At 41.8% G+C, this 22,159-nt stretch overlaps 5 non-coding genes and 1 pseudogene across 5 annotated transcripts; 3 read left to right on the top strand and 3 right to left on the bottom strand.

Moving 5' to 3' along the window:
- Positions 1-818: 818 nt before the first annotated feature.
- Positions 819-997, top strand: LOC132866914 (U2 spliceosomal RNA; annotated as a pseudogene).
- An 854-nt stretch (positions 998-1,851) lies between these two features.
- Positions 1,852-1,923, top strand: trnaq-uug (transfer RNA glutamine (anticodon UUG)). Its single transcript has one exon. It is a non-coding gene; the product is annotated as a tRNA-Gln (tRNA).
- A 3,526-nt stretch (positions 1,924-5,449) lies between these two features.
- On the top strand, positions 5,450-5,522 carry trnat-agu (transfer RNA threonine (anticodon AGU)). The gene has a single exon. It is a non-coding gene; the product is annotated as a tRNA-Thr (tRNA).
- Positions 5,523-10,752: 5,230 nt separating this feature from the next.
- Positions 10,753-10,825, bottom strand: trnaf-gaa (transfer RNA phenylalanine (anticodon GAA)). The gene has a single exon. It is a non-coding gene; the product is annotated as a tRNA-Phe (tRNA).
- Positions 10,826-14,335: 3,510 nt separating this feature from the next.
- Positions 14,336-14,529, bottom strand: LOC132866864 (U2 spliceosomal RNA). Its single transcript, XR_009650635.1, has one exon. It is a non-coding gene; the product is annotated as a U2 spliceosomal RNA (small nuclear RNA).
- A 188-nt stretch (positions 14,530-14,717) lies between these two features.
- On the bottom strand, positions 14,718-14,829 carry LOC132866877 (U5 spliceosomal RNA). Its single transcript, XR_009650643.1, has one exon. It is a non-coding gene; the product is annotated as a U5 spliceosomal RNA (small nuclear RNA).
- Positions 14,830-22,159: the final 7,330 nt, after the last annotated feature.

The raw sequence follows: 22,159 nt of genomic DNA, 5'->3' as shown, positions 1-22,159 counted from the left end.
AACTCTAGAAAACTCTTTAATGGTCTTTCTAGTTTCCTAACACAATTTCTTAATATTAGTATGTTGATAATACCGATGCTGAGTGTTTTAAATATTTCCTCAATTGCACTTTTTTTTAAACAAAGCCTCGATCATCTTTTCAAAGCCAAAGCTCGAATCCCCGGAGCTCCATGCACTGCATTCGGACGAGGAGTCCGTTCCCGGGAGGTTCTAATCCCACTGGGGTTTTATCCCGGGGTTTCGTACCGGGCAGCGGATTCATTGTATTATATTTACTTTTCAATATGATATTATTTTTCCAATATGTTTTTTTTGTATTCTTGTCTCAGCAATGGTGAAATCGAATTTGTAAATAAAATCACTGCCCTGACTCTACTCATCAGGCCAGAGCTATTCTCTTTCTGTGTCTGTTTTGTACAACATAAGGAAACAGTATAGTAACTATAATGGTAAAGAAATAAAACAAGAGAGTCTGGCTATGATATAAGAAAATTCTACAACCCAGAAACAGATGGAGCTCTGCTTTTAGGCAGTGCCTCAATCTACATATTACAGATTTCCGGGGAGAGGAATGTTAATGAGTTCAGCTTATTTTTGCAGGCTTTGCTCTGGTAGAGCTGAAAATTTTTGGTGGTCAAATGTTAGAAATATCGAGCTTTTTGCATGGAAACCACACACACACACACACACACACACGCCCAAAGTGATGTCTCTCTTCAAAAGGATCCAGCTGTTGGGGGCGGAGTCAAGCTGTGTTTACCTTTCTGGATTTTAATATTTGGAAGTGGTTTATTTAAAGCCATTGACAGTAGCAAGTTCTTGCTTTTTGGCCTTTTGTTTAAGATCAAGTGTAGTGTTTGTTTTTCTCATTTTAGTATCTAATATGTTCTTTAACTGAGACTATCATGTTAAATAGATTTTTAGACCTTGGGGTTTACTCTTTCTTCTCCACCCATCAACCTGATATTATAGTATATCTAGGAGTAGTGCCTTGTTCTAAATGCAAAGAAACACTTTATTCTTTAAATAAAGGTGATAAATGAGTTTTCTAAAGTAATAAGTGGGAATAGAGCTTTTTTTATTCTATCTGTTCACATGGCATTGTAGTAGATCTAGGAATTGTATTGTTAAAGAAAAAAGTTATTTTTTTCTTTGCTGGGTCGACCTTTTCTCCATTGAATTCCCCATGAATCCCACTTCTGATATTTGTTATTGCAGGTTATTAATGGGCCATGGGTTCTCTGCTCATGGTCTGTGTTTGGTCAATGCTTGTTGGGAGTTTTGCCAGTGCATGACTGAAAATGGAAGCTTCAGCTAGCATGCCTTTGCAAAAATAAGCTTGAAAAACTTTTGGAATAGAATGCTTAGAGAGTATTTGCAGTCCTACTTCAATAAATAAAATTAGATCAAAATTAAATTCTTAGCCTGTAAAAAATTGCGTGCTTGAAATATTCAGATTTTTAAATTCTATTCAGATACATTTTTATTTATTTATTTTTTTCCAGTTTGTTGTGAATATCTGCCACATATTACAATATCAGCAGGTATTTTATATTTTTAGATGTAAAAATATAAAGTTTTAGTTCGTGGAACGACATGTGACCTTTGACATGGATTTTCATGTGGTTACAATGTAAATTGCCTGTTGACATTAAGTACAAAACTAGAAATTAATACAAACAACAATGAATGATTAACCATATAGCTAGCAGTCCAGGGTTCCTTTAATTTTTTTTTTCCAACAGGGTGACGATTTCAGATAAAACCTTAAATCATGTGTTCATGTGCTGCTGGAATTTCATTATATCATTCAAAGGTTTGACAGTGAAAACAACCCTTTGGTGGTGTCTTGGTTCCATGGTGTAATGGCTAGCACCCTGGACTTTGACTCCAGTGATCTGAGTTCAAATCTCAGTGGAACCTCTCAAGCCTTTGTTTGTGGCTTCTGAATTCAAATGCTCAGACTATCTCAACTGCATGCTCCTTCTGGTCAAGCAAGCTATCATGTCCCAAGCCCTTTGTTTCCGTTAAAGTGCCAGTCGTCTGAAAATGATATTACCCCTGGGAATTATACCTGATAAAACTAGACATGTTTAATAGTTTACTGTCTAAATTGTATTTTAATGGGAGACCGGGAACATGTTCTGTTTATTTGGTAAAGTTTGGCTCTTTGAGTCCACCATTACATGAACATGTTCCTGGTAAGTTACTGTTCATTCAAAGAAGTGACATCATATGAGAAATGCTTAAAAGTTGCAAATTGTAGCATGTTTTTAACGATTTTTTTTATTTATTCCGCAACAAATCTAAAACCAAAGAATGCCTCCTAAGGGGTGTGTCCTTCAAGGCTGGTCAAGTGTAGCCATTAAAAAAAAGCAGAATTTTGATCCATTGTAGCCCAAAAGTCGGCAGGACACTTGCGGAATGAATGGGTTTGATTTGTACCAACAAAGAGAGGTAACCTCAAGCCAACAGGATGGTTTGGTGTCTGCTCCATAGATTTTGAAAAAGATACATTTGTGAGGCAGATTCACATAGAAGGATTTGAGCAATGTCTGGTACATGGAGCAGTTTCTACGATCTGGAAACAAAAGTCAGACGTGCCATCCCAAAGAGCTCACCGCACAGTAAGTGTCAAGCTTGCGTTTAGCCTGTCGCTCTTGGTGAGGATAAGCAGGGTGGCAGGCTTCTTTTGGTCACTGGACATAGGTATTTGAACATTGACCCAAGTGCATTGCCAACTCATGTGGTCAGCATAAGACATGTGTATGGTCAATGACGCATTTTGCTTTGGTGCCTGGCTGTTGGTCTGGCCGAGCGGACTAAGGAGCACTGTTTGGCTTGTGGTATCCAGTGGAGACGTGTTCTTCAATCTTGATCCTGATGTTTGTTGAGTCCTGTTTACTGATGTTTGGGATGGTGTGCTGATACCACGCTGAACTCCAGTTTTGCATCTTAAGGTACTGAAACAGATGCCTTGATGTTCCCCTACATCATTTAGAATGCTTACGAGTAAGTTTGAGATTCTCTTTGCCATACGATGAGTGAAAACTGGTCATTGCAGTCCATTCTAGGGTTCATTTTACAACGCTGGCTTTATTTAGCAGCACTGCCCACAGATGGTTGGCAGGTCGAGTCAAAGCACTGTCGTAAAATGTTTGCAGAGGTTGCTTGTAAAAGCACTGCCAATACAGAGTATTGCAATAGTTAGCCAAGTGCATGGCCCACACGTGAGGTCAACACGCCATGCCACCCCAAAATTTAGCTCCCTCCAGTCTCTTGCTGCAGCTGACAGCAATTTCACTTTGGCATTTTTTTAACTGACTCCTCTATTACTGACACTGTCTGATGTGCTTGGGGACAGTAGGGGCTCCGAGTGTGCCTCCCTCATGGCTGTTTTAGTCCTTAAATCATCTTCAGTGCTTAAAGAAGCCCACCCAAAAAACTTTGTCAGCTTAGACTATGCCATTGTTTGGGTCATGCAGAGATAATTCCACCAAAACGCCAGACCGATTAAGACACACTGTGATTGGTCAAAAGCTTGGAGCTTATTTGGGCATTATGTGTTGCCGATTTTTATTTGTCACAAGCACGTGCTCAAAGTTTACACTCTGGCTTCCTGCCGTCTCTTCACTGGGGTTGGATTTTGGCAAACGGAGGGATTTGTGGAGGGAGTTCTAGAAAAGATGAAATATGATAATGATGACAAATACATTCGTCATGGTGATGACTGCTAGTAATTTTCTCTGTCATTGATGGATTATGTTCGTCAGTGACAAGCATGACGAGTGCCAGTGGGAACCCTGGTTACACTACATTTAAATCCACTTGGCCAACATTGAGGGAATATTGCTCCAGCAGGTACAACAGTTTTTCAATCATCATTAAATCTACCTTGCTAACAGGGAGCGAAAGTGCTGACAAGGTGGATTTCAAGGTGGGAAAACATTGTCAGCACTGCTGTCCCAATGAATTTAGGAGGCAAAAATATCTATTTACAACACACATGAAAGTGCAAAATATAAAATAGTAAATATGAAACATGATACATTTGAACAATGCTCCATGTGAAAATGCAGTGCCATGCTCACAATTTGAGGTTGATCAAACCAAGCATCAGCAAGTAATGTCTGCTTCCCCTTTTGGATTGGCATCCCGTGGAAATCAATTTCCCACGACTGTGTCTTTGTTCGAGATATCCACTATTCCTTTGCAATTTATCATTAAATATGTGTGAAGTTTATTCCAAGCAAGTTTCAAAGAAATCCGATGAACTCTGGAGAAGGAGGTCAAAAAAAGATTGTAAAAAATATGTGAAAAATACACAAAATCCAAAATGGGTGACGTCACTCAACCCAATGTTAAAAATTTCCAGAATGATGACAGACATGCTCGTACCAGATTTTATGGATATCAAAGTAACTGTGTCCTGACCATGAAGACCCGTGCATCTGATTTCATGTCACATCTCAAGCAAATTGATGGTCTGCTATTATGTCCTCATTTGAGATACGGCCCATTTAAAAACAAAAACAAAAAAGGCTCATTTTTGCAAAAAACACAGTGTATCCCCTACCATTATATTGGGCAGTATACCAATACTACAAAGAAAAAAAAAACAGGAATGCAGTTCTATTGTAAAAATTGTTCTAATGATTGTTCTGAAATAAATGAGAAGACTGAAAGATGATTCCTTTACCTGTTTGTTCAGGTCCAAATGCTCTGTAACAGGAGCCATGTTTATCTATTGCAGATGAAGTTAGCAGTTCTCCAGAAAGTCTTTACATCAAAGAAAATCTGTTGCAAATTTGGTGTTGCTACCTTGAAAGTGTTACAAATGTCAGGACTGTTACGCATTTGCTGTGACAAAACTTTTAATGCTCTTAATTCAACAGCAATCTGCTTAATTTTACAGGTACTCTGATGGCTGATGTTTGATATCCAACTAGTGGTTCAAATCTGAGTGCGACAGGTGTTTCGCAGTTGCTACCGTACCCTTATTGTCACACCAGCTGGCACTGAATGTGTTGACTTGTAACAAATTTGACTAATTTGTCTTTTTTACCAAATACAGCATCACTGTTGCTTGAAAATTGCCCTAAATAATAAACCTGTGACCAGTTTCTCAATTCTACATTTGTTCTTCTGTTCTGCTGCTAACCATTTATGTCGCTAACACAGTGGCGGTGGGCTGAAAGCTGTTCAAAGCACTTCAAAACTGTCAGGAGTGTTACAGTAAAATTACTTATTGCCCTACTGTGCATGCACTTTGCATTTTGGGGACTTGGCTATGTAGTTTACCTAAAGGACATGCCACCTATACCAGGATATGTTGTTGGATGCGCTTTTTCTCAGTACACAATGGAGAAGTGGCATGTGTCAGGAGTGCAACGATTTTCAAGTTCCTATATATACCCTATTCAATCTTCAGCAGCTGCAAAAGTATTAAGGCTCCAAAGCTCAGTGGTGAGAGTACTGGTTTAGTAAACCAGGGGTTGTGAGTTCAATTCTTGCTGGAGCCTATAAAGAGTTAATGAAACTGTCTTTGAATCTTATTTTTGTTGTCCTTCCTGCCCTTCTCTTTCAGTAAATGATAAGGGTTTTTTTTAATTTATTAAAACAGAGAAAATGCAGTGAGGAGGTACATTCCAACATCCATGTAGGTAAACCTAGGCCAAAAATGGACATCATCACTCCAATCATTTCGAGCAATTTTGCACACATCATAACCATAAATAAGCTACCTTCTGTCTGTATCTATCCTTTGCTTCTCTCTGACTTAGAATCTCACTATCTGGTGTGACCCAGATGAGGATGGGTTCTCTTTTGAGTCTGCTTGCTCTCAAGGTTTCTTCCTCATGTCATCTCGTGGAGTTTTTGGTTGTTTCTCAGAGATGAACCCTTAAATGTTGGATTAAAAAAAAAAACCTTCAAGATTGTTTCCCAGCAAAACAAGTCCAAGCCACTGATGTAAGTGGTTCTTGGTTCTAGACCAGCAAAGATTTGGTGGCAATCTGGGGCCAGTTTTCCTGGCTGAGAGCTGGTTCTTTGGCTGTGGAAACTTCAAGAACTGGCTCAAAATTAGACACCAGCTCCAAGGCCGGATTAACTATATGGGCCTGCAGCACAGTGCCCAGGGGCACTAACCACTCACAGCCAGTGGGGGGCGCACCACATGACAGAAACTTTAAAAATATTTTTTGTGAATGTTTGTACACTTAAAATGGTTATACACTTGACATTGTTAAATAGTCATAAATAATTCATTATGAACACTAATTTCATAAGAACAACAACAATAATCATAATTCTGAGCAAGAGTGGCCTATGTGACCATTAACCCCCCTTTTCTCAACCTGTCAGTTGAGCCCGTCCACCTACGGTGAAATGTATCAATTTTTTAAAAACCGTGGTAGAAATGAAAAATGGACAGACATCAATTGAGTGGTTGTGCAAAGAGAAAATTAAAAAAGAGAAAGACTCCAGGCGTGTAGCTGCAATTAAAAATGTTCCAGTGTTAGATCGTTTTTTTTTTTTATATATAAAAACATTGACAACTGCTGGCGGGCTGCACGGTGGTGTAGTGGTTAGCGCTGTCGCCTCACAGCAAGAAGGTCTGGGTTCGAGCCCCCTGGCCGGCAAGGGCCTTTCTGTGTGGAGTTTGCATGTTCTCCCCGTGTCCGTGTGGGTTTCCTCCAGGTGCTCCGGTTTCCCCCACAGTCCAAAGACATGCAGGTTAGGTTAACTGGTGACTCTAAATTGACTGTAGGTGTGAATGTGAGTGTGAATGGTTGTCTGTGTCTATGTGTCAGCCCTGTGATGACCTGGCGACTTGTCCAGGGTGTACCCCACCTTTCGCCCGTAGTCAGCTGGGATAGGCTCCAGCTTGCCTGTGACCCTGTAGAAGGATAAAGCGGCTAGAGATAATGAGATGAGATGACAACTGCTGTCACTACCAGAGCTGAAGCCGAAGCTAGTGAAATCAGCGATGCTAGAGAGGGAGATGGCCCTGCTAACACTAGCCGGGGAGATGCTACAACCACAGCCACTGTTAGCCGAGGGGTCGGCGACGACGAGGATCCCCTTGAGACATACAAATATATGCTGCTCATTTTTTAATAAGACATTTCAATATGCCTACATGCATATCATTGGTTGTTTTCAGTGAATTTGATGGGCTGATGTAGCCTACTTAATAAATTTTCAATGAGGAAGAATGACCTTGTTTATGTGTACTATTGTTTATGTATATGCTACTATTTTTGACAGCAAAGGGCAAGGTTTGTGAGTGTGTGCAGGAGGTTACTGAACGCATGCGCGCAGGGTGGTGGTGGTGGGGGGCACTTGAGGTATAGTGCCCAGGGGCACTGCATTGGCTTAATACAGCACTGACCAGCTCAGAACCAGCCCTCAGTGGAAAAGTGGTGACTTGGTGGACAAGTGGTATTTGAGGATCAGCAGAGGGTCCTCAAGGTTCTGCTTTGGGCTGAATCTACACTAATAGGGGTCTGTAGCTCAGTGATTAGAGCAGCCCTATAAACCAGGGGTCATGAGTTCAAGCCTCACTGGGGCCTTTGGCAGATGTCCTGAAATGAGAAAAAACATGTTCTGATCTAAAAATATTGGGAACTGAGAGAAGTGGTGCATGTACTGATGCTGCTGAGGAAGGTGCAGTTTTGCACTCAAGTCTCAATAAATGAGCCTTTGATATCATCATCAAAAATATTTCAATTAAAACTTTAAAGAAGTCTTATCATGCTGCCCATATTTGTAAGATCCTGGTTACACAATTCCAATTTTTGACTATGTAGTGCTAGGAAACTCTGGACAAGAAATCTATAGATGTACACAGAAAAAGCATGAGGTTGAGAAAATTACAAGTTAAAAAAGACAAGAAGACAGAGTCATCTGTATCCCCTACCCTATAAACCAACTATATACCAAGTTTCAAGATATTATTTGTCACATTTTTCCAGTTCTGCTGCAGGAAACCAACCCTACATCTTTATACTGACCTCAGCAGCCAATGACATAAGCCCACTGTCTTTGTTCTTGTTTATGTTCCAGCTCCAAGGTGTCTTCATCCAGGCTGTGTTAAAAACTGGCAAGCAGGCAATCTGTCCAGTTTACACTGTCTTGTAAGGCTGTCTTGTACTGTCTTGTACAATATTACATCTGTACCTTGTCTCCCATTTTATAAATAATATGCATCATGTTACAAAACACATCAATGTTTCATTGGCAGAGGAAAACTACTTTCATGTTGAATAAACCCACTGATTTTCTCTGTTTTCAGGTACACTGCCACACCTTCTAGGATCTTCTAGATTGCTGCCTCTGGAACAAGTGACCTTATTGGCTGCTTTTTCCAGTTCTTCCAAGAAAAAACAAACCAAAATGTTTGAAGTATCATATTTTTAAGTGAATAAAAGCAGGTGTAGTGGTTAGCGCTGTCGCCTCACAGCAAGAAGGTCCTGGGTTCGAGCCCCGGGGTCGGCGAGGGCCTTTCTGTGTGGAGTTTGCATGTTCTGTGTGGGTTTCCCCCACAGTCCAAAGACATGCAGGTTAGGTTAACTGGTGACTCTAAATTGACTGTAGGTGTGAATGGTTGTCTATGTGTCAGCCCTGTGATGACCTGGTGACTTGTCCAGGGTGTACCCTGCCTTTCGCCCGTAGTCAGCTGGGATAGGCTCCAGCTTGCCTGCGACCCTGTAGAAGGATAAAGCGGCTAGAGATAATGAGATGAATGAGAAAAGCAGGTCTCTGATTGGACAACATAACATATATTGCACACTCATAAAAACCAATATATGCAGGTAATGAAGTGAAATTTCTTTGATACCCATAATGCTTCGATGGTCAACCTGTAGGCAGTTATGAACAATGGCTTACACTTATCTCATCATCTCTAGCCCCTTTATCCTGTTCTACAGGGTCACAGGCAAGCTGGATCCTATCCCAGCTGACTACAGGCGAAAGGCGGGGTACACCCTGGACAAGTCACCAGGTCATCACAGGGCTGACACATAGACACAGACAACCATTCACACCTACGGTCAATTTAGAGTCACCAGTTAACCAAACCTGCATGTCTTTGGGGGAAACCGGAGTACCCAGAGGAAACCTACGCGGACATAGGGAGAGCATGCAAACTCCACACAGAAAGGCCCTCGCCAGCCATGGGGCTTGAACCCGGACCTTCTTACTATGAGGCAACAGCACTAACCACTACACCACCATAGCTTACAGTTATGATTTTGGTTATTTAAAGTTGTTAAATTATTATATTTTTCTGCTTTTCCATGACTTTTGAAATATTTTCAAACATTCTATGTGCATTTTTTTCTATTTCAGTATGCTTGAAGTGAATGGTGGACCAAATCTGATATTTTTTTTTAAATTAGAAATTTAGCATTATTTTATATTGGAAATGCTTCATTAATGATAAGTGTGGATGTAATTCAATATAACCACATTATTTCTAACCATCAAAAACATAATTTTTGACACTAAGAGTATGTTTGTATCTTTCTGGAAGGCAAAATTACATGTTTTTATTACATTTCTGGCAGCCATATTGAATTACAAGATGGCCACCAGATAAAATCCTTGTTGGTAGATGCCAGAACATCTCTTGAACAAAAAACTTAGGTTTAACCACAACTTTTATGGTGTAGATTGCTCCAGGAGTCCATACATTTCGGTGTTCAAGATTGTCCAATAGTCAGTTTCAAAATGGCTGCCAAGGGATAGTCAGAGGCATTTCCAAAGATGCCAACCACCATACCATATTTCTGTCTCTTAGGAACCATTTTAACTAAAAAAACATGGTTGGCAGCTTTTACCCCTAGATGTGCAGGGGGTGTAATACCATTTTTATCCTCCAGACTAACAGGCCACTAGGCAGTGTGTATGACTGGCAATTACTCTTATAACACTGGCTACTAGGCGGTGTGTATGATGGGCAATTAATATCACACTGGTGTCTAGGCGGTGTGTATGACTGTTAATTACTATAACACTAGCCTCTAGGCGGTGTGTATGACTGGTAATTACTATAACACTGGTATGGTAGCAGGCACGCACGGGACCGAAACCATCAGAAAACAACTTGATGAGTTTCTTTATGCATCCACACTCTATGTCTATGGGGCTCCACTCACACGGATCAAGAACGCACACCAATGCAGATAATACTATAGAGTCTGTGTAGACACAAAAGAAGGCATTGGTGCAAATGACATCACCCGTGCAGCACCGCTGACCTGTAAATCAAAGTCCTTCCCACACCATGTGGCACAAAGGGCAGCGCCGATCTCCGTAGCCCTCGGCCTCTCACCTATTACATAGCTCAGGTTACAGTGAGGGCTAGTCCTCTGGTAACCGCAAAAATTTGACTCCCCACTCGCATCTGTATTGCAACATGCCTAGCCAGATGGCAATAGGTACCATTTTTATGATGGTCTTTGGTATGACCCGATCATGAGTAGAACTCGTGATCGACCAAAAAGAGCATGCAATTGAAACAATCTGGGCATGTTAGCTCAGATGCTGCAAACAAAGGCTTTAGAAGTTCCACTGAGAGTTGAACCCAGATTACTGGTGCCAAAGGTCAGAGTGCTAACCATGACACCATGGAACCAAGACATAGCTGTCCAATTGTTTTCAGCACCAAATTACTGGCATATACTGACATTGCCCTGGCAAAAAGTCCAAACACAGCCTTTAATATACATAAACCGCACTTCTCAATGCTGAAACCCGGGATTGAACCAGGGACCTTTAGATCTTCAGTCTAACACACTCCCTACTGAGCTATTGCAGCAAGCCCATTGTCAGCATCTCATGGTGCCATCCAATCAGTCGGATAGAGCATTTGGCCCTTTTCAAATATTTGCAGCAAGCAGAATTTTTGTTTTTGAGATCACATTACATCACATAACAGGCATTTTATACAAGTGCAAAAGTCAGGTACAAGAAGTGCTGAACTTCTAGGAAACAACTTGTAAGCACTTACATTCAAGCTATACTAAATGTGCTATGATTCGGGTAACAGCCAGAGAAACATTGCAGTGCTCACAGGAGACACAAAATTCAACTACACAGATGAGATTGCCTCAAAGACAAGCACTTCTGAATCTCTGAAAAATCAGTGCTCTTCTTTGAATTAATCTAATTGTGCTTCATTTTGAAAGTAACTTTAATCAACTCTAAAATGTATCTTTAGTTGATTGAATCATTCAAAACGACTCTAAAAAATAGCACTTACCAAAGGATTCAGGAAGGTAGTAGCCACTGTTAGGGTATCACTTGTGACAAAAAGACAGATAGATGGTGTTCTTCTTTGTATCTTCTCCTCTCTTATTCACCACTAAATAATATAATCATTAGCTGACTGCTGTTCTAGAAAGTCTGCAGTGAGAATTCACCAGTTGATCACTATTTCATTCTGAGGGGTCTGACTCAAGTGTTTTTCATTTAAAGTGCACAGGAACTGATCAGAACTTGAGCTCATTCACAGCCCAACCCACAAAATCTAACATGATAATAGATGGTCCATCAGTCCATGTGAAAGGACCAGGTGAGTTAAACATTGATGGGCAGTTATCACTCTAATAACATTAATGAAAATAATAGGTCTTTATTGCATAAGATAAAAACACATATCTTATGTTACAATTTTTAAACTTTAATGAAAATAAAATTGGGGGCAGCACGGTGGAGTAGTGGTTAGCGCTGTCGCCTCACAGCAAGAAGGTCCGGGTTTGAGCCCCGTGTTCGGTGAGGGCCTTTCTGTGACGGAGTTTGCATGTTCTCCCCGTGTCCGTGTGGGTTTCCTCCGGGTGCTCCGGTTTCCCCCACAGTCCAAAGACATGCAGGTTAGGTTAACTGGTGACTCTAAATTGACCGTAGGTGTGAATGTGAGTGTGAATGGTTGTCTGTGTCTATGTGTCAGCCCTGTGATGACCTGGCGACTTGTTCAGGGTGTACTCTGCCTTTTGCCCGTAGTCAGCTGGGATAGGCTCCAGCTTGCCTGCAACCTTGTAGAAGGATAAAGCGGCTAGAGATAATGAGATGAGATGAGATGAGATGAGAAAATAAAATTGAGGTCTTAGTCTTTTGGCCCAGTGCTGCTTGTGATACACATGGAGACTTAGGGCCCCTTGAACCATATGTCAAAGACACTGCAAAAAACCTTGGTTTAACTTTAGACTATAATTTTAAATTGGAGAAACAAATAAATATAGTTGTAAAATCTAGTTTTTTTCCAGTTAAGGCTTTTATCCAAGGTTAAGCCCTTCTTATCCCTCAAAAACTTTGAGATGGCTATTCATGCCTTTGTCTCTTCCCGCCTAGGCTACTGCAATGCCCTACTGTATATGAATCAGTATGCTCTTCATTCTCATCTGGACGCTTGACATCACAAGGTGGTGTTGCCCACCTTTCGACTATGTCCTGCAGCTTATGTTTAGTGACATTGAGAGTGTGTTGGTTCACATCGCTAAATTTTGTATGCCAAGGCAGGTATACTCAGCCCAAATATCTGGATTCCCTGAAAAGTGACATTTGTGAGAAAAAGATGAGCATTAACACTCTCCCTAAACATAGTTTCCTGTTTGAGATCACAACATGGCATTTGAGTAACCATGATGGGAAGTTTGGTCATGGGGACTGGTGTTTGAGCAAAAGGGCTCTTGTTTCCAGAAGGATGCCATGAAAGAAAAGCAATTATCACACTGAAATTGAGAATCATATCTCTGGACTGATCTGCCCAATTGCCTATTGCTCTGTGTTCAATCAAGGTGGTATTTGTAGTAAACTTGTGTGTAGACATATGGATATACACATATAATTAATTAATTAATTATATGATATAGTTATAGAGAATTGATATCTGAAAAGTTGAAGTAATAAGTAATATACAGTATATAGATAGATAGATAGATAGATAGATAGATAAAAGGAAGCTCGATAATCAATTTATATTGACTAAAGTAGAGGGTGGGATTAAATAAGTTTTTACTTCAGCCCACTCCTTTTCGGACATGGAATGTATTTTTGTCTTGTTTTCTTTTGTTTTGATTTTGATATATTATTATTACCTATATTATTTAAGGTTTATTTTCTAATTTAGTGGCTTTTTACGTGTTCTTGTTGCAAATGCTGTTTTGTTTTTCTTATCTGCTTATTTATTCATTGTTTGTTTACATGTTTGAAATAAACTATCATCATCATCACTGCAACCGCACTTGCTAATTGACACCGCGACCACGCCCCCAGAGTGAATATTCATGAGCGAATTGGGCGTGGTGTTTCGCCCAGTGGAAACCTACAGTAACCCTTTGTGTACCGCGCACGGGGCGGGATTTTTTTCTCTTCAATCAGAAATATTGGTAGGGACACGCCCATACCGCCCACACCCAATTCTACACCTGTGTTGTTGAGCATGGAGAAAACCAGAAAATAGGGAAAAAGTTAGAGCAGGCAAAATAAAGATTTTTTTTCTTTCTTTTTTTTTTAAATAAGGTAACTATTCCTAAATCTACTATAATACCACATGAGCGTATAGAATAAAAAAAACAAATTCCTATTTTAATTCTCTACTCTAAAAAAAAAACATTTATCAACTTTACTTAAAGAGTGTCAAACAATAATTAAAAAAATCCTTTTTTGAGCAAAAGCATTATTTCTGAAGATACTACAATATGAGGTTGATAGGAACAAACCCATTCCAGTCCCTGCTCTAACGTTTTCATTTACAGAACAGGTCAGAGAATAAATTGATAAGAATAAATACCACGCTCAAGCTTAACCAAAAGTCCAAAAAACAATAATTTACTGCTATCAATGATTTTAAATATACCACTTCTACATATTAAAATCCAGAAAGGTAAACACAGCTAGACTCCGCCCCCAACAGCTGGATCCTTTTGAAGAGAGACATCGCCTTGTAGAGTGTATGTGGGGATGCTTCCATGCAAAAAGATCAATAGTTCTAACACTTGATAACCAAAAATGTTCAGCTCTGCCAGAGCAAAGCCTACAAAAATACGTTGAACTCGTTAACATTTCTCTCCCACACCGCCCACACCCAATTCTACACCTGTGTTGTTGAGCATGGAGAAAACCAGAAAATAGGGAAAAAGTTAGGGAAGGCAAAATAAAGATTTTTTTCTTTCTTTTTTTAAAATAAGGTAACCATTCCTAAATCTACTATAATACCATATGAGAGTATTGAGTAAAAGAAACAAATTCTTATTTTTATTCTCTACTCTAAAAAAAACCCCATTTATCAGCTTCGTTTAAAGAGTGTGTCAAGTAAGAAAAAAAAAACTTTTTCTAGAACAAAGATAGAAGTACTACAACATCAGGTTGGTATATGGAACTGAAAGAGCAAATTCCTACCCCAACTCCTTGTTCTAAAAAAAATCTGCTTAATATTACGCTCTCGTTTAGAAAACAAATCAGATATTAAATTGAGTACAATAAATACCACACTTGATTCTAAACAAAATGCGAAGAAATGATAACTTACTGCAGCTAATGGCTTTAAATATACCACTTCCACATATTAAACTCCAGAAAAGTAAACACACCTAGACTCCGCCCCCAACAGCTGGATCCTTTTGAAGAGAAACGTCGCCTTTTGGGGCGTGTGGGAGATACTTCTCTGCAAAAAAATCAACTGTTCTAACATTTGTTGACTAAAAATGTTCAGCTCTGCTAGAGCAAAGCCTACAAAAATATATTGAACTCATTAACATTTCCCTCCAGCAATCTTTAGTAAAAGGCGAAAGATTTATACATCAATGAAGAGAAACCTGAGCTGCACTTAACACTGGATCAGGTTAGTGACACTGGATTGGAGGTGCAGAAAGCTGGTATAGGGTAAGGTGGCTTGGGCCAATCTCTTACACCTTTACAGCTTTATTAGCCATTGCACACAGGTAGAGAAATGTCTGACGAATGAGCTTTTTTGAAAGAAAGATCGATCGATCGATAGATAGATAGATAGATTTTCAGCAGATGTTCCTGGATCCGGGACTTGTTCCACGCAGGGGCGGTCCTGGGGGCGGTCCGACCGGGCAGCCGCCCGGGGCGGCATCGCGGGGGGGCGGCACGGTTGCGGGCGCGAAAAAAAAAAAAACGGTCCCAAAAAAAGAAAAGAAAAGAGCTCGTGTAGGAGATCAGGAACTTTCCTGACTTGCCTTCAGCAACTGTGACCCCCCTTGAGCTGATCACATTCATGCACGAGAAGGAGCTATCAGAGATCTACCCCAATTTCTGGACTGGACTCAGAATTGCTGCCACTCTGCCTGTCACTGTGGCTCAGGCAGAGAGGAGCTTCTCGAAGCTAAAACTGATCAAGACTTATCTAAGGTCAACAATGTCACAGGAACGGTTCAGTGGCCTTGCTGTGATCAGCATAAACCACGCCTTAGGGGAACAAATCTCATATGAAGACATTGTGGAAGAATTTGCATCCAGGAAGGCCAGAAAAGCCAACTTTTAGGTTGTGCTCTCACTTTTGCATCCTGAATATAATTGCCACTTAAATGTATATAGACTGTTTTCCTCTTACTTCTTTTGCACGTCTTGTTATTTATGACAAATTATAGTGGTTTGCCATCTTTGCCACTTTAAAGAGTGTTAACTTCTTCATTTGTTACTTCTTGTTATTTATGATACACAATAGTGTTTATTTCTTCTTATGTGTACAGTAATATGTATAGGATTTACCTCTTCTCTGTCGTTAGTTCATTTATTTATGCTACATGATTGCGTTTTACCATTTTTGCCACTTTAATGTATAGTATTTTTAGACCTTTTGTCACTTCATGTTATTCTGTAATTGTGATTGTTTAACTGTTTAGCTTTTGTTATTTATATGGTGCGACTTTAATGGAGGTTTAAGTCTTCTTGTTAATAATAATGGTGAATGGTACTCTATGATAATTCATTGTGCACTCTGTTGGTAAAACTGACTGACTTGTGCAATATTTTGACCATCGGGTGGTGCTGTAGTGCAGTTGTGCTCTCTTAAATAGCTGTGGATAGCTGTAATGCGAAGTCATTGAGTCTTTTTGTTTATTGTTTATCTTTTATTGTTTATCTTTGTATTTTTTATTGCACTAGTCATTAAAACTGGAAATTTGTTCTTGAAAATAGCTGTTGTGAGTTTGTGTATGGGGTCATGTGTGTTCTGGACGAAGTTAGTGTTTTCTTAGGTGGTGGGTGGGAGGTGGTTGTTGGGTTGGGTTGGGTTGGGTTGGGGGGGGGGGGGGGGCACCAGCAGGGGGTTTCGCCCGGGGAGTAAATCACTCTAGGATCGCCACTGCACACTGGGATTCAAGACACACATTCTACAAACACACTCAGGTAGAGGTGCTCAGATGTTTTCTCCACAATCAGATATAGTCACTTTCTGTTTGTGTTTACCAGCTTTACTTCCCTGAGACTACAGAGGAAATAATGAAAGAGCCATTTCTCTCAAGCTTTAACCATCTTTAAAATCTAATGCTTCTAAAATAAATCAATGTTGTACTAAATACAGCTGATGAAGAAAGAAAATTCACATGTTAATTGGGTTATTGAGCCCAATTTTAAGCGTACATATCCCTGAGATTAGGGGAATAAAATGGTTCATCTACAATATTGAGGAAATGTGTATTTTGATCTCGGACAGTAATTCTGGCTGCAAGATGAATGAGATATTAATATCAACATGTTTGTTCTAATGCATTATTGTAGACACTTAACATAATGTAAGATTTACAATAAACAGAGTCCAATGATTTCAGTTTAGTTTTCCACTGTGTGCATTATTGTGGTATAACAGCATGGCCTGTTGTGTGTTATTCTTTACCTCATGCTTATGGTTTTGGAATGGGATGTTCAACAAACTCATCAGACTGGTCAGGTCTCCTATATTACAGTGTCATATATAATCACATACAGACCCAGTCTACCATAGAAACAATATAAGCAGCCGTTCGCAGATGAAAATACATTTCGAGAGATAACAAATAGTGTTAGTTTAAAGTTTAGAGGCATCTATGATCTAATAATGATGCTCTCGATGTTATAAAATTAAACTTTGCTTTAGGATGTAGCACAACAAGCGAATATTTTTGCCTTGAGCCCCAGGAAAAAGTTGTCAATAATTATTTAGGTTTTCAGTCCATTCATCTCTAGCCACTTTATCCTGTTCTACAGGGTCGCAGGACCCTATCCCAGCTGACTACGGGTGAAAAGCAGGGTACACCCTGGACAAGTCGCCAGGTCATCACAGGGCTTGTCTGTAGAAGAAAGAGTACCAGGCTGCACTTTGCCTGTCCTACTCACGTTCGCTTGTCTGTAGAAGAAAGAGTACCAGGCTGCACTTTGCCTGTCCCACTCACGTTCACTTGTCTGTAAAAGAAAGAAATAGTACCTCGCTGCACGTTGCCTGTCCCACTCACGTTCGCTTGTCTGTAAAAGAAAGAAAGTACCTGGCGGCACTTGGCCTGTCCCACTCACGTTCGCTTGTCTGTAGAAGAAAGAAAGAGTACCTGGCGGCACTTTGCCTGTCCCACTCAGGATCGCTTGTCTGTAGAAGAAAGAGTACCTGGCGGCACTTTGCCAGTCCAACTCACGTTCGCTTGTCTGTAAAAGAAAGAAAGAGTACCTGGCTGCACTTTGCCTGTCCCACTCACGTTCGCTTGTCTGTAAAAGAAAGAAAGAGTACCTCGCTGCACGTTGCCTGTCCCACTCACGTTCGCTTGTCTGTAAAAGAAAGAAAGTACCTGGCGGCACTTGGCCTGTCCCACTCACGTTCGCTTGTCTGTAAAAGAAAGAAAGTACCTGGCTGCACTTGGCCTGTCCCACTCATGTTCGCTTGTCTGTAAAAGAAAGAAAGTACCTGGCTGCACTGTGCCTGTCCCACTCACGTTCGCGTGTCTGTAGAAGAAAGAAAGTACCTGGCGGCACTTTGCCTGTCCCACTCACGTTCGCGTGTCTGTAGAAGAAAGAAAGTACCTGGCGGCACTTTGCCTGTCCCACTCACGTTCGCTTGTATGTAAAAGAAAGAAAGTACCTGGCGGCACTTGGCCTGTCCCACTCACGTTCGCTTGTCTGTAAAAGAAAGAAAGAGTACCTGGCTGCACTTGGCCTGTCCCACTCACGTTCGCTTGTCTGTAAAAGAAAGAAAGTACCTGGCGGCACTTTGCCTGTCCCATTCACGTTCGCTTGTCTGTAAAAGAAAGACAGAGTACCTCGTTGCACTTTGCCTGTCCCACTCACGTTCGCTTGTCTGTAAAGGAAAGAAAGAGTACCTGGCTGCACTTTGCCTGTCCCACTCACGTTCGCTTGTCTGTAAAAGAAAGAAAGAGTACCTCGCTGCACGTTGCCTGTCCCACTCACGTTCGCTTGTCTGTAAAAGAAAGAAAGTACCTGGCGGCACTTGGCCTGTCCCACTCACGTTCGCTTGTCTGTAAAAGAAAGAAAGAGTACCTGGCTGCACTTGGCCTGTCCCACTCACGTTCGCTTGTCTGTAAAAGAAAGAAAGTACCTGGCGGCACTTTGCCTGTCCCATTCACGTTCGCTTGTCTGTAAAAGAAAGACAGAGTACCTCGTTGCACTTTGCCTGTCCCACTAACGTTCGCTTGTCTGTAAAAGAAACAAAGACTACCTGGCGGCACTTTGCCTGTCCCACTCACGTTCGCTTGTCTGTAAAAGAAAGAAACAGTCCCTGGCGGCACTTTGCCTGTCCCATTCAAGTTCGCTTGTTTGTAAAAGAAAGAAAGAGTACCTGGTTGCACTTTGTCTGTCCCACTCACGTTCGCTTGTCTATAGAAGAAAGAGTACCTGGCGGCACTTTGCCTGTCCCACTCACATTCGCTTGTCTGTAAAGGAAAGAAAGAGTACCTGGTGGCACTTTGCCTGTCCCACTCACGTTCGCTTGTCTGTAAAAGAAAGAAAGTACCTGGCAGCACTTTGCCTGTTCCACTCACGTTCGCTTATCTGTAGAAGAAAGAAAGAGTACCTGGCAGCACTTTGGCTGTGCCACTCACGTTCACTTGTCTGTAAAAGAAAGAAAGAGTACCTCGCTGCACTTTGCCTGTCCCACTCACGTTCGCTTGTCTGTAGAAGAAAGAGTACCAGGCTGCACTTTGCCTGTCCCACTCACGTTCACTTGTCTGTAAAAGAAAGAAAGAGTACCTCGCTGCACTTTGCCTGTCCCACTCACGTTCGCTTGTCTGTAAAAGAAAGAAAGTACCTGGCCGCACTTTGCCTGTCCCCCTCACGTTAGCTTGTCTGTAAAAGAAAGAAAAAGTACCTAGCGGCACGTTGCCTGACCCACTCACATTCGCTTGTCTGTAAAAGAAAGAAAGAGTACCTCGCTGCACTTTGCCTGTCCTACTCACGTTCGCTTGTCTGTAAAAGAAAGAAAGAGTACCTGGCAGCACTTTGCCTGTTCCACTCACGTTCGCTTGTCTGTAAAAGAAAGAAAGAGTACCTCGCTGCACTTTGCCTGTCCTACTCACGTTCGCTTGTCTGTAAAAGAAAGAAAGAGTACCTGGCAGCACTTTGGCTGTGCCAGTCATGTTCACTTGTCTGTAAAAGAAACAGAGTACCTGGCGGCACTTGGCCTGTCCCACACACGTTCGCTTGTCTGTAAAAGAAACAAAGAGTACCTGGCCGCACTTTGCCTGTCCCCCTCACGTTAGCTTGCATGTAAAAGAAAGAAAGAGTACCTAGCGGCACTTTGCTTGTCCCACTCACATTCGCTTGTCTGTAAAAGAAAGAGTACCTGGCTGCACTTGGCCTGTCCCACTCACGTTCAATTGTCTGTAAAAGAAAGAAAGAGTACCTCGCTGCACTTTGCCTGTCCCACTCACGTTCGCTTGTCTGTAGAAGAAAGAGTACCTGGCTGCACTTTGTTTGTCCCACTCACGTTCACTTGTCTGTAAAAGAAAGAAAGAGTACCTCGCTGCACTTTGCCTGTCCCACTCACGTTCGCTTGTAAGTAAAAGAAAGAAAGAGTAACTGGCGGCACTGTGCCTGTCCCGCTCACGTTCGCTTGTCTGTAAAAGAAAGAAAAAGAGTACCTGGCGGCACTTTGCCTGACCCACTCACGTTCGCTTGTCTGTAGAAGAAAGAGAACCTGGCCGCACTTTGCCGTCACACTCACGTTCGCTTGTCTGTAAAAGAAAGAGTACATGGCTGCACTTTGCCTGTCCCACTCATGTTCGCTTGTCTGTAAAAGAAAGAGTACATGGCTGCACTTTGCCTGTCCCACTCACATTCGCTTGTCTGTAAAAGAAAGAGAACCTGGCCGCACTTTGCCGTCACACTCACGTTCGCTTGTCTGTAAAAGAAAGAGTACATGGCTGCACTTTGCCTGTCCCACTCATGTTCGCTTGTCTGTAAAAGAAAGAGTACATGGCTGCACTTTGCCTGTCCCACTCATGTTCGCTTGTCTGTAAAAGAAAGAGTACATGGCTGCACTTTGCCTGTCCCACTCATGTTCGCTTGTCTGTAAGAGAAAGAAAGAGTAGCTGGCTGCACTTTGCCTGTCCCACTCACATTCGCTTGTCTGTAAAAGAAAGAGTACATGGCTGCACTTTGCCTGTCCCACTCACATTCGCTTGTCTGTAAAAGAAAGAGAACCTGGCCGCACTTTGCCGTCACACTCACGTTCGCTTGTCTGTAAAAGAAAGAGTACATGGCTGCACTTTGCCTGTCCCACTCATGTTCGCTTGTCTGTAAAAGAAAGAGTACATGGCTGCACTTTGCCTGTCCCACTCATGTTCGCTTGTCTGTAAAAGAAAGAGTACATGGCTGCACTTTGCCTGTCCCACTCATGTTCGCTTGTCTGTAAGAGAAAGAAAGAGTAGCTGGCTGCACTTTGCCTGTCCCACTCACATTCGCTTGTCTGTAAAAGAAAGAGTACATGGCTGCACTTTGCCTGACCCACTCACGTTCGCTTGTCTGTAGAAGAAAGAGAACCTGGCCGCACTTTGCCGTCACACTCACGTTCGCTTGTCTGTAAAAGAAAGAGTACATGGCTGCACTTTGCCTGTCCCACTCATGTTCGCTTGTCTGTAAAAGAAAGAGTACATGGCTGCACTTTGCCTGTCCCACTCATGTTCGCTTGTCTGTAAGAGAAAGAAAGAGTAGCTGGCTGCACTTTGCCTGTCCCACTGACGTTCGCTTGTCTGTAAAAGAAAGAAAGAGTACCTGGCAGCACTTTGCCTGTCCCACTCACGTTCGCTTGTCTGTAAAAGAAAGAAAGAGCACCTGGCTGCACTTTGCCTGTCCCAATCACGTTCGCTTGTCTGTAGAAGAAAGAGTACCTGGTTGCACTTTGCCTGTCCCACTCACGTTCACTTGTCTGTAAAAGAAAGAAAGAGTACCTCGCTGCACTTTGCCTGTCCCACTCACGTTCGCTTGTCTGTAAAAGAAAGAAAGAGTACCTCGCTGCACTTTGCCTGTCCCACTCACGTTCACTTGTCTGTAAAAGAAAGAAAGAGTACCTCGCTGCACTTTGCCTGTCCCACTCACGTTCGCTTGTCAGTAAAAGAAAGAAAGAGTAACTGGTGGCACTGTGCCTGTCCCACTCACGTTCGCTTGTCTGTAAAAGAAAGAAAATAGTACCTGGCGGCACTTTGCCTGTCCCACTCCCATTCGCTTGTCTGTAAAGGAAAGAAAGAGTACCTGGCGGCACTTTGCCTGTCCAACTCACGTTCGCTTGTCTGTAAAGGAAAGAAAGAGTACCTGGTGGCACTTTGCCTGTCCCTCTAACGTTCGCTTGTGTGTAAAAGAAACAAAGAGTACCTGGCGGCACTTTGCCTGTCCCACTCACGTTCGCTTGTCTGTAAAAGAAACAAAGAGTACCTGGCGGCACTTTGCCTGTTTCACTCACGTTCGCTTGTCTGTAAAAGAAAGAAAGAGTACCTCGCTGCACTTTGCCTGTCCCACTCACGTTCGCTTGTCTGTAAAAGAAAGAAAGTACCTGGCAGCACTTTGCCTGTTCCACTCACATTCGCTTGTCTGTAAAAGAAAGAAAGAGTACCTCGCTGCACTTTGCCTGTCCTACTCACGTTCGCTTGTCTGTAAAAGAAAGAAAGAGTACCTGGCAGCACTTTGCCTGTTCCACTCACGTTCGCTTGTCTGT

The sequence above is a fragment of the Neoarius graeffei genome, chromosome 18, assembly GCF_027579695.1.
Source record: "Neoarius graeffei isolate fNeoGra1 chromosome 18, fNeoGra1.pri, whole genome shotgun sequence".
Taxonomy (NCBI): Eukaryota; Metazoa; Chordata; class Actinopteri; order Siluriformes; family Ariidae; genus Neoarius; species Neoarius graeffei.
This window is presented reverse-complemented; position numbering and strand designations above follow the sequence as displayed.